Consider the following 12,716-nt stretch of genomic DNA (forward strand, 5'->3'; position numbering starts at 1 on the left):
ATCCCCTTTATTAAGATGAAAAGAACACTGGGCAGTCCCTAAAACATCCTTCTTGGGATTTATGTTATAGGCCATCTTTTTTGGGAAGGGTTGTGTGCGTGTGTACGTGTGCACACGCACAATATGTACTGAGATGTTCCTCATTTCCATAAACACAAATCTGAAACAATAATAAACCTGCTAATGGGAAGTTTCTGTGCTTAAATTCTAGCAGATACTAAGATGAATAAAAACATTCCACTTAAGGATACTTACAAAGTAATCAGGGAAATACAACCACAAATAACCTACCTGAGGGAAAAGAAAAGAAGCAACAAAGAGAAGCGGGCAAAAGTACCCTGGGAGGCAAAAGAGACATGTTTTCCTTTCCTCCCCATTCATCTTCATTAAAGAGCAAATATCACAATGATCATCAACTGCTAAGTCAGATAAGTTCTATGCCATAATCTTGCTATGAAGCTAGTACTGCGTTCTTTATGCAAACGTGAAATATTTCTAATAATCACAAGTTTCTTCTTCTGTTAGGTGACAATCTTAATGGTCAATATGTAACTCTTTATAAATATCAATAATAAAAACCAAAAGAGTCATTTTTTTCTTTATGGCTTAGCATTCTTTCATCAAGACCCAGCTCAAAGAGACCAAAGACAACCAAGTCAGAAAGTATATCTGAGAAAAACACGTAGTGGTATTCTGCAACGTTTTAAACAAGTGCCTCTAACAGTATATTAAGGACAAAGAATGGAATGAGTAGGTTCACAAACAGCAAATGCTGTATTTCAAGTGCATGGGTGGCAAATTCACATCTATACTTCCACTGCCATGTGGGGGGTTTAGCCCAAGCTAAGCAGCTTCGGAAGGAAGGGACTGCTCACTGTGGCTGTCTGTTCAATCCTTGATTGTCCTGAGGGAATTTTTTCTGGTGTTGGAACCCTCTGGTTCTCTTCCCTCCTACCTTTTGCTACTTCACTCACTTTTATTTTCTGCACAGTTCTATTCCAGAAGGAACTGTCAGTTATGTAAATCCACGTGTTCTTGATTTACAATAAGTTTGTTAGCCCAGAGCTGCAAAACAGTCACACTGCCTAGGGTCAGACATGCAAATCCAAGGGCGCCGGCACTGAGGCACCCCGGGGCACAACACCTGGCTGACGGCCCACCAGAAGGGTCCTCGACCCACGGAGGGGTGCAGAGACTGCTGCCCTCCCAGTATCCAGCACGGAAGGAACCAGCACCAACGCCTCAGTGAGGACCACCCTGCGGCAGCACGTAAAGCTGGGGCAGGAGGACGGTGGGCTCTGAGAAACAGCCTCTGGCTTCGTCTAGCACTCAGCAAATCAGGCCCAACGACAGCAGCAACCATGACAACTTCTTGTTACTACCGGACAAGCTTCAACCAAGAGGCCCGGTTCTCACAGCCCACTTTCCCTATTCTGAAGCAGGTGCCTTCATTTACTCAAATGCCTGGAAGTCCTGCTGCGCTACCAGAACTGCTGAGCCACAGTTGATTTGCCTCCCTGGAAATAAGTCCCCTCTTTACTTACTTACCTGCAGTCCTTTATTACATAATCTAATTAGCATTTGTGATCTCTTGTTTCATACCACATTGTAGAAATTTACTCAGGAATATAGACGTTTTACAAATGAAAGCATATGGCATAATTATTTTATTGAAATATATCAGATGTGTTTAGATACCCCGGACAGAATTTAAATTTATAGAACGTGCGTACTGAGACAAAAAGAACTAAAAATGCCATCAATACTTATTCTAAACGATAGGTAACATTAGCCAGAAAACAGAGATGAATTTCTTTTTGGGGAAGTAAAATATTTGGCTTAATTGGAATTTTAATTCCATTCATCTTTCTGGACAGAAAAACGTAAAAGGAAGCTGCCAAATGTCTTCGGGGGCTTTCTTCAGTTACACTAGGACAGTATGTTCAGCAGAGAGAAAGGGATCATCGTCCCTGTCCTCGGAAACATTTCAAAGCAGATCTTTTATGTTATCTTCGGCACTGAGCCTACAATTTTTTTCCCATAATTGATTGCAAAATGAAATGTACTCCCTTGTGATTTCACAGCAAGATTTCCTTACTGATTTGTTTAGTCCTTGCTGATGTGTTTAGTCCACCCAAAAGCAAATAGCTTTGCTGTTACCCACAGTCACACTGCAGTCTGATACCACGGGCTCCAAGGACCATTTCAATATTCCACAAAAGCTCAAGGACATATACTTGCAAACTAAAGATTTTTCTCAGAGAAAACAGATGTACTTCTCCCTCTCCCAGAAGTTGCAGCTGTGCTGGGCTCATCAGGGAGGCAGTTGATGACTTCCAAATGGCAAAGGAAGCCATGGCGCAGGGCTGCCCTGCACTCATGCGGGAGGGGACGCGGGTCTCCGGGTTCCCTCCTGCGGATTATTTAAGCAGATGAGTGGACATTGACGCAGGGAAGTGAGGACTGAAACAGTCAAGGGGCAGCCAGCATGCTCCTAAGAACCAGAGAGAGCCTCACGTTTGGAATAAACAAGTCTGATTTCCAAGCCTTGGCGAGGCAGCAAAAGTGGAAGGGAGAACTGCCGCAATCCTAACTGAAGTCACAAGGATAGCGAGTTTGTTTATTGCTCAGAGGAGGAGAATTCTCATGGAGAAAAGAACTCCAACTGTACTACCACATCAAAGGAGATCGTGAGGCTGCTGCACAAAGAAACAGAAGTCCCCAGCGTCACTGGGCCCCAATGACTGCAGTAACTCAACGGCCACCGGACAAAAACCTTCCATGTCCCCAGGAAAGGATCCTCTGGGTGTGTCTCCACACAAGATTGATGATTTGGCTGTTCTCAAAGAACACTGTGCCCCCTCTTCTACAAAATAATCCAACTTACAAACCTCTGGGGAAATTGCCGCTAAAAGGAGCTGTGCATCTGATCCTGTTTATAAAACTCTGCAGACTCTGCTTATTATATTTGCGCCACTTAACCAGAATCACAAACCCAAAACCCATTCCTTTAGAGGACGGAGTAGATTAACTGGAGCCAACAAATGTGGCACAGAGACAGGACAGACATTTCGAAGTAATGCTTACATCAATTTTCTTTAAAATCACCAGCCAAAATACCTAAGAAAACCACCCAGAGAAGTTACAAAACAGAAATACACAAACCACATCATCTGCGGGTACACGTCCTACTCTCCCTTCAAATTTTAACATGCTGAGATTACTGTTGGGAACAGCATTTGTAGGAGCAAGAGACCCATTTTCGATTCTGGCAGAGGCCAGGAAAAGAGCAGCCCCAGGTACAGGCACCCCTTCGCTGCCAGACCCACTCTTCCACATGCCTCTGCTCTGGCCACCTCCCTGTACACGGCACAGTCAGGCTTCCTCACTGCCTTCCTCTGGGCTCTGACTCAAAGCCACCCTCCCTGTGAGCTGCTGCTCTCTGACCCCTCCACTGAGGGGTCCAGCAGCCCCACCCAAGCCCCCTTGTGCCCCAGTCTTCTCCACAGCACTCAGGAAGGTGGGATTAACCATGTATTTTAGGAATTGGTGTACGATGTCTCACCACAAACTCCAGGCAGACTATGAACAAAATTTATAATGCACATTTCTTTTTTCCTGCCTGCCAGATCAAAAAGAGTAAGACACCAATTTTTCTGTTCCTTTATTTGACCTTCCATGTCACTGATACAGTGGTGATGCCCCATTGAAAACCAGGATGCCATAAAAGGGAAGTCAGAACCTCTTGTCCCAATCTCACACTGCTTACCTCAAATGACCTGTCATGGTCTTTGAGGAAGTCTAGCGCTCCCAAAACAGTGGCAGCTCAGGAGACTTAGGACCTGCTGGCAAAGCTGAGGAGGGCCGCTCCAGCCACTAACACCAGTTCTATGGACCACCTACACCCTGGCTCTGAACTTGCCCACTGGCTTGTCTCTCATTTGGATGAAAGAAGAGAAGGCGGCATCTTCCCACTAACCCTGGTGCAGAGCGGGGTGGATACCAGAATATGTAGAGAAAACTGGCCCAGCAACGGAAAAACAACAGGGCAGGGCGTCCTGGGGACAGACACTGTGAACTGCGACACTGACTCTCTAAAGCAATCTCTACCCCTCAATTCACCAAGAATAACCAAGGGGTGTTGGCTTCACTCAGCAACTGAGCTACCAGCTCACTTCAGGGAGTCCCAAGCCCCCACCCCACTACATATATTTTGGTACCAAGAGTGGTTCCAAAGGAACAAAATCTTATGGATGTGTTTTCTGAATTGGTTTTGGAGTTTCTGGAATTGACTCGCTCATCTGATTAGATCTGCAGATGCTAATGGTGTCATGTCTAGTTACGTGAGCACTGATGGTCTATGGTTTGAACTGTTGATAGAGATATGATAAGGTCTGCACTGGATACTCTACAGACTTCAAAGGGTCTAAGTAACTCTGTGTATGATCCCTTCCAACATCTCTGGAAAACTGAGAATATGATGTTGGTTGGTTGCTCCTGAAGTCACTGGATAAAGTTGTGAAAGAGCAGGATGAACTAAGGGATTCAAACGCTCAGCTCAAGTGCTGCCTGAATCATCTAAGAGCAGGTAGGTGTGGCCTGAGGAAAACCTCTCCTCCTACAGTCACTGGGCTGAGGCTGCTGAAAAGCAAACCCAAGACCTCAACCTGTGATTGACTGAATGACAAGTTACAAGTTGACCTCCCAGCCTCATGGGGTGTCTGTGGTAAAATGAAGGCATTGGTTGGGAAAGAATGGGATCCTGTAACTTAGGATGAGCCCCTAAATTCTGGTGAGTCTTCTCTGCAAGTGGAAGAGTGGTGTGTAAGGACCTCTAGGGCTAGATCTAGCTGAGCAAGGCCTGAAACTGAACACTTGGCTATCAGGTTAGATGGACATAAGAGAATGGTTTCTCTGCCTCTCCTCCCATACCATCACCCTACTGTACAACCTGCAAAAGAATCCAGCAGGCATTACCTGTCCATGTCCTCCTGTCTGCAGAACCATGGCAGACACAGCAGGAGCCAGTAGGACAGAGAGGAGAGGGAAAGTAGGACTGATCCGGGCTGAGGCATCCCAGACAACCACTGCGGAAGAACACTGTAGTAACTACGTCTCCAGATTTTCTGTCTCTAAGAAACCATTCGTGATTCCATGAGGACCTTCAACACAGTTCCTCTGAAAACAGCTGGCCGGGCGCAGTAGCTCACGCCTGTAATCCCAGCACTTAGGGAGGCTGAGGTGGGTGGATCACAAGGTCAGGAGTTCGAGACCAGCCTGACCAATATGGTGAAACCCCGTCTCTACTAAATACAAAAATTAGCTGGGCATGGTGGCACATGCCTGTAATCCGAGTTACTCAGGAGGCTGAGGCAGGAGAATTGCCTGAACCTGGGAGGCAGAGGTTGCAGTGAGCCAAGATCATGCCACTGCACTCCAGCCTGGGTGACAGTGAGACTTCGTCTCAAAAAAAAAGGGAAAGGAAAACAGCTTCAGGCAGGCGTGGTAGTTCACACCTGTAATCCCAGCGCTTTGGGAGGCCAAAGGGGATGTATCACTTAAGGTCAGGAGTTCGAGACCAGCCTGGCCAAGAAGGCAAATCCCTGTCTTTACTAAAAATACAAAAATTAGCTGGGTGTGGTGGTGCATTCCCAGCTACTGGGAAGGCTAAGGCAGCAGAATTACCTGAACCCAGGAGGCAGAGGTTGCAGGGAGCCGAGATTACATCACTGCACTCCAGCCTGGGTGACAGAGCGAGAGTCCATCTCAAAAAGAAAAAAAGCAAAAACAGCTTCAAATAATAACCTAATGTTCTCCGTATGTTCACCCTCTCAAGACATGAACACGTTTCTCAGATGCACAGCAGAGGAAATCCTGCACCTTGGGGAATTTAAATCCGGTGAGTCCGTGGGGATGCAGCACCTACATTTTCACATCCTCCTGCTGTGTTCCCGCTTGAAGTTACTACATTGTTACTTAAAGGATGAAAGAAAGCAGCTTCTGATCAATGCTTTGGAAAAAGTAACTTCTGATTCACTGAGTCCTGGCTCATCAGCTGAAAGAACTCACTGCTGGGGCAGGTGGAATGTGATGTTCCCACAGGGTGTTTGGGGGAGTGAGGGAAGGGCATCATAGCATCCCTGTGTGGATCTGAGAGGAGGAGAGGTAGGGGAGAAGAGGAGAGGGGAGGGGGAGGGGGAGGAGGAAGGGGAGGGAGGTGGGGGAGGGGAGGAGAAACTGAGACAAAAAGATGTTAGGACAACACTGTGCTAATCAGAACCCTTTAATCCCTTCAATCTCTCAATCTGTTCCTGAAGATTTTACCCAACTGCAGGTTTCAGCTCCTGAGATGTGTGCCAGTATTACTTTGTGTTTCCTAAGGAACCGTACCGTTCACAAGTAACTTACAGCTTCTTTTCTCTCAAAATCCCACCCTATCACTCAGAAAGCTATTTTCTAGAAAACAAACTGTTTAAAACATTAACATGCTATTTCAGGAACTGCCTTTTACTTAATGCTTCATGGTCCTTTGTTGCTTCATCTCATTTTAAAAACAAACATTTTAAGAAATGCTTTTTAACCACAGAAAAAGAGCAGAAGGCCCACAGAAAGCTCTTACTGACTGCACTTAGCATCTCTGGACTTAGGTTCTTAATCACGTTTCTCAAGGCCTCTTCTTCCCAAGTGAGCTGGCTGGAGAAGCTATTTAAGAAGGCTCTGCCATGGTCTTGATATGGAATTGAAATCTACCACTCACGGAGGAGAGGGGTGTCCCACAATTAAATACTGTCAGGAAATGCTGCACATTAAGCATCTCTTAGAGAGTTCCAAAAGCTCTGAGAATACTGTAGCAGGAAGCTGCTAAACTGAATGCATCCAAACTCACGAGACCAGGTAGCACTACTAACATCTCCTATGGAAACGCTACCTGAATTCAAACCCTCCCGACCTCCGAGTGGAACTGTGGGCTCACCAGTCAGTATGAGATCCTTCTGCCATGCCTCCTCCCAAACCTCATTCATTCCTTCCCCCAATTCATCCACAAGCCCAACTATGACAATAATTAGATTTGGCACAGACAACTTAATAAAATACATTGTCAGTGATATTAGTGGCAAATTTCATGATTCCAGAGACCTGGGTGAACAACAGGATGCTCACTTTTTTTTTTTTTAATACAGAGCAAGCAAGGTGCAGGGCTAGAAGTAAAAACAGTTGTTTTGCAGTCTATGGTTTTCTAAGGTCTCTCAGCACTTACGTTACAAAGGGTCTCAGCTATATCATCCCAACTGCAACTCTCCACTACTACTTTGTTAAGACTGCAAGAAAATGGAGCAATCCTATAAGAAAGTGTGGATAAAGGAATAATAAGGAAAAAGAAAGGAAGGAGGAGGAAAGGAAGGAAGGAGGAAGAAAAAAAGGAAGGAAGGAAGAAGGAAGGAAGGGAGGGAGGGAGGGAGGGAGGGAGGGAAGGAGGGAAGGAGGGAGGAGGGGAGGGTAGGAGGGAGGGAGGGGAGAAGAAGAGAGGAAAGAAAGCCTATGTCGTCTGTTGTCTCTACCAAGGAGGTGTCTGATATTCCTCCAAACTATGAGAAATGATCCATCTTTTTTAATCATAAGTTATCTAGAAGAGAGAGCATAGATTTTATATACCACAATGCACAGAAAACCTTTACCAAAATTCTCTTGAGACAACTTTTTCTCCCTAAAGTTTTGTTGTTTTTTTTTTTTTTTTTTTTTTAAAGAAAGAAAGAAAAAGAGAAAGAGAAAGGGGGAGAGAGAACAGGAGTCTTGTTCTATGGCCCAGGCTGGAATGCAATCTAAAAATAGGTATTAACCTCTTTTATGCCAATAATTGTGCCTAACAGCGGAGAAAGGAAGGAATAAGGGGAGAAAATAACAAACAAACAGCCAATCAATATTTCATTTAAGTCTGTGAAATGCTATGCAAATGCTGAAGAGTGATTTACATCCAATTATGTGGTCACTTTCAAAATAGGTGTCATGTGATACTGAGAAAAATGTGTGTTCTGTGGACCTGGGGTGAAGAATTCTATAAATATTCGCTGAGTTTACTTGTTCCGGGTCTGAGTTCAAATCATAGATGTCCCTGTTAATTTTCTATCTCATTGATCCATCGAATATTAACAATGTGGTGTCAAAGTCTCCCGCTATTATTGTGCGGGAGTCCAAGTCTCTTTATTCACATTTTTTAATGACACATCTAGACTTTTAAAGTCACACACCTCAGTGTTCTTAAGTAGCCACATCTTTTCTCACTAGTCCGATGAGTAAAAGATGCACGTCCATGTCACACTGGCCAACATACATTCACGTTACTGTTTAAACTTTGAAATGAGAATGTAAGGGGAAAAAAAAAGGGAAGCCTGAACAGAGGGTTCCAACAACATTTATATCACATTATTCACACATCGTATGTGTGCTTTCAAACTCTTTAGTCTCTAATTAAGCCAAGTGACTAAAAACAGTTCAGTTTTCAGGAACTGAAGTCGGGTTCGCTTGCACACCGTGGAGTCAGAGAAGTGGCCTGCGGAGCTGAGCAACCCCAGGAGGGGAGCTGCCCTGAACCCGCACACTCCCTCCTCACAGAGCTGTGGTGTGCCCCAGGCAGGCACTGTGCATGGCCCAATCCCTGCTTCCTCGGCCAGCCAGGGGTGCTGCGGGGGCCAGGATGGCTGGGGCAGCCCAGAGAGACTGCAGTAGAGAGCTCTGGGAACTGAGCAGGCGGCAACCCACCTCTGTCAAATTTTTAGAACATGAATTTTTCAAATGAAAATTCTTTCCCATCCCACCCCCCCCCAATTTAGAAGCAGAAAACCACCTTATCTAAATAATAAACTATAAGAATCAGGCACCTGATAGAATCAATTGGCAGAATACAGTTCAAAATAAGTTATCTGTATCAAAACAGTTCATGTACCCCATAAATATATACACCTACTAAGTACCCACAAAAATCTAAATTTAAAAAGTTTAAGTAAAAAATTTAAAAACAATAAAAAATATTTTTTTAAGTCCATTATCTGACATTGGCCAATACTCATGTATCATCTCTATGGTGTGGGAAGTGCGATAAGCAGCCCACCTAAACCTGTCTGCTCTCCGACATGGCCCAAGGTCCCCATGTGGCTTTCCCCTGCAGCACTATCAGTTTGGTGCCTTTACTAAGAAATTCCCCTGACATCTCCTCTTAAATCTCCCCTAACTCCTCGCCCTTAGTCCCAGAGTGCTGCTGCCACGAGTTCTCAGAGTCCCCTATGCCAGTGGAGGGTCTTCTCTTTAAGCTGCTGCCCCATCTTTCCAACCCTAAGCCAGAAGAAAACTCTAAAAACTGATCCAGGAAGCCACTGCCCTGTCTTATTCTGCCCCAAACCTGGCCTCCAGGCCTCCTGTCCTGAATGGTTCCCTCTCTTACGTTTCCAAAGCACAACTCTGCCCTGACCATCCAAGCACTTACTCAGGGTGGCAACTGCCTGGTTATCCATCTCTTTCCCTCACTACACCAAAGAAGTTCTGGGTGCAGGGCCTAATCCGCTACATTCCTGTCTGTGTTCCTGGCCCGAAGCAGAACAGCTGGGTCCAGTAAACAGAGGAATCAATGAGTTGATAAAAGATGGGGCAAGAGAAAGACTGACACCTTACTTAAAGCCCTAGAAACAGGGTCTTAGGATCAAGGGGGAACAAAGAACTTTGGATACAAAATGATTTCCACACAGTCCAATGCTATGGTTTGAATGTGTCCCCCAAAGTTAATGGGTTGGAAACTTAATCTCCAGTGCCCCAGTGTTGGGAGGTGGGGCCTTATAAGAGGTACTTGGGTCATAAGGACAGAGCCCTCGTGAGTGGATTAACGTGGTAACTTCAGTAGGTTCATTACCACGTAAGTGGGTTCTTACACAGCAAGTCCTGTCCCTGATGGCTTTCTCTTTCACATGAGCTTGCTCTTCCCGCCATGTCATGACACAGCATGAAGGCCCTCACAAGATGCCCGCACCATGCTCTTGGACTTTCCAACCTCCAAAACTGTGAAAAATACATTTCTTTTCTTTATAAATCACCCAGTCTATGGTAATTGCTCAGTCTTTCTGTTATAACAACAGAAAGCTAAAACACAAAACATACTACTGGAAGGAGAAGACGGCACTGGGAATCCTAATTATTTTCTTCAGATACGTGAAAATTCCATTTATAATTTTAAAAAGGAAACACCTGAGAGGACTGCTACCTGTGAGGAAAGACACTTCAGATCTTCAGGTAATTAAGAGCTCACACATCCCATAATGAATATACTAGAAATATTTTCCATGTGTTTTTTTCAGTATGGTACAACTGACCACCAACCAGTTAAATGTGCTCTAGGAGCTCCAGGCATAAATCCAACTGCCAAACAAATACAGTTTTCAACAGAAGATCCCAATTTACCAAGAGAGTATTCAAAAAAAAAAGTTAAAGATGAACACAACTCCACACACTTGTGGCATTCAGCAGAGTGTTGCGTCAAGGGACCAAACACTTACATGCACTCAAAGACGACGGCAGAAAGTCAGAGACTAAGAATGTGCCTGCCACTCTGTCGCCAGTCATGCCAACAGACCAATTTTAACTTCCCAAATAGAAAATGGGTGCAGAAACTTGATTAAAACAAACAAACAAAAAAAAAGCAGTATCAAACTTGGTACATTCCTAAACCAAGAACTGAAGCTTGAATTAAATTCATTTGGTAACTTTGAGTTTACAACCTCCTGGCAGCAGGTGAAAGTTCGTTTTCCTATGGCTGCCTCACATTAAAGTGGCTGCTCATTCACACAGTCCTCGAAAGAAAGGGCAAGGACTACGGACAGCTTAACGTTCCCCTTGGAAAGTCAGCACGCCAGTGGGAGACATGAAAAGGAGAAGCACATGTAAGAATCAAGAATGACCTTCCTAATACAGTCACACTAGGCAGAGCCTCACAAGGGCACTGCTTCCAAGTGTGACTGTGAGCTGAAAATATCCTTAGAAATCACAAAGATAATCTTAAGGGGAAGAATAAGAGACAGAAAAAAAAGGCTAACACTGAAAATGTTTCCTTTCTTAAAACTGCATTAACTGTCATAAAGGAAATGTTCAGAGAGCTGTGACTGCCCCGACAAACATGTCACGATGACTCCCACTGACCACAGCCACCAGCCACAAACACTGCAGCTGCACTGCACAGTCCATCGTCTGCCTACAAAGCCACCCACGCAGAATTGGCCTCACCTCCTACACCTGCGATGGCCAAACATACTCTCTCTCCTCATTACTGTCCCAAAGGGAGATGATGTGAAGTCTATCTAGAAAGACAGAAAGATCACATTTGGGTTAAGATCAACTTCTCCCAGCAGCCATTATTCAACTCCCAAAGATATTTTTACTTTTAAACAGTAAAAGTGAAAGATCATTCCTAGCAGATTTTCCCAAGCACAGAAAAGAAATCATCTCTCAACCCTACAACCTAACTTCTTAACTGAAGACAAAAAAACTTTAAAACGACAAACACACACTTATTCTGATATATCCATTCCTTTAATAATGAGACAGCAGAGCAGGAGGAGGTAGAGTTTCTGTCAACAACAGTCAAGCCTGTCCAAGGTTGCAATCCATTTTCTAGTCTGTAGCTTTGTTCTGGGAAAATGCAGGTTTTCTGGTCCACCATGCCTTCCCTGGGTCAGGATCTGGCATAATACCCTCTAGAGAAGTCAGAGCTTAGTCTCTGAAACACCAGCACCAGACTCAGTTCGGGGTGACCACCACCGTGGTTAACACCAACCCCTCTGACAGTTTCCCCTGTAATGCAAGAAGGGAAATAGACTCAACTTGTCCCCAAATGACAACCATAGTTCATGGTGAGACTGAAGCCTAATGTGTGGTGAGGGGCAGAAAGAAAGCTGTGGAGTCATCCATGACTATCTAAACAGCACTATCTCAGGGGAACTCCTGTCCTCAACCAGGAGGAAGCTGCTAGAACTTTCTTTCTCTCCACTCATTTCCAAGCCAAGGAAAGGAAGGGCTATTTTTCACCTGAGGTCGCTGATCCTTACCCTTGGCTAGAAGCAAGAGAAAGACTCCAGTTCTCCATCCACAAGTGTACAAGGTGTGGATGGAGGCAGGTTCAGGCTGATGAGGAAGGTGCATGTCTGTCTGGGCGACACTGACAGAGCAGCTTACCTCCGTGGAAGTCTGTCGATGTCAGGGTCATGTGCCCACTGTCCATCGGGCTGCCATCCCTTTGAGGAGAGGGAGACACTGATGGGAACCCAAGGATCTTCTAAAGGCAAGTTCTTACCGCAAGCTGGCCCCAAGGTCCCTGCAATCAAAGAAATCATTGTGGTTTTGCATTTGGCATATTTATGCCCCCTTTCTTCTAGGGACAAGTCTGTCAGCCTCTGAACGGGAACTCAACTTTCAAAAGGAAAAGTGTCCGGAAACACAGATCCACCAAGGTATAAAGGAGATGGGAGAAAGGCTTCATGCCACACCTCAGTGTAGACAGCAAACACAATAGCAATTCCTCCTGAAAAAAGAGTGGAGATCCACTGTTACTTTCAAAGAACCAATGTTTTCTACTAAACATTTCAACTTAAGCCAACTCCACCTCATCACACTTGTTGGAAATATATGATCAATAATGACTCCAAAATCCATGTACCATACCACACCAGCCTTGGCTGGAA

The 12,716-nt window shown here is 44.9% G+C and overlaps 1 protein-coding gene across 15 annotated transcripts in view; it reads right to left on the bottom strand.

Annotated features, from left to right (window-relative positions):
* Positions 1-12,716, bottom strand: part of STK24 (serine/threonine kinase 24) — a 145,437-nt gene that overhangs the window by 50,009 nt on the left and 82,712 nt on the right. The window contains exon 1 of one of the 15 annotated variants that reach the window (XM_054244366.2): positions 1-11,814. This exon is cut by the window's left edge and continues 16,883 nt beyond it. The exons of the other annotated variants lie outside the window; for them this stretch is intronic. The gene's annotated coding sequence lies outside the window, so the exon portion shown is untranslated. Of the gene's footprint in view, positions 11,815-12,716 lie in introns of those variants that run through there. 15 annotated transcript variants of the gene reach the window in all.

This window comes from Callithrix jacchus, chromosome 1 (assembly GCF_049354715.1).
Source record: "Callithrix jacchus isolate 240 chromosome 1, calJac240_pri, whole genome shotgun sequence".
Lineage (NCBI taxonomy): Eukaryota > Metazoa > Chordata > Mammalia > Primates > Cebidae > Callithrix > Callithrix jacchus.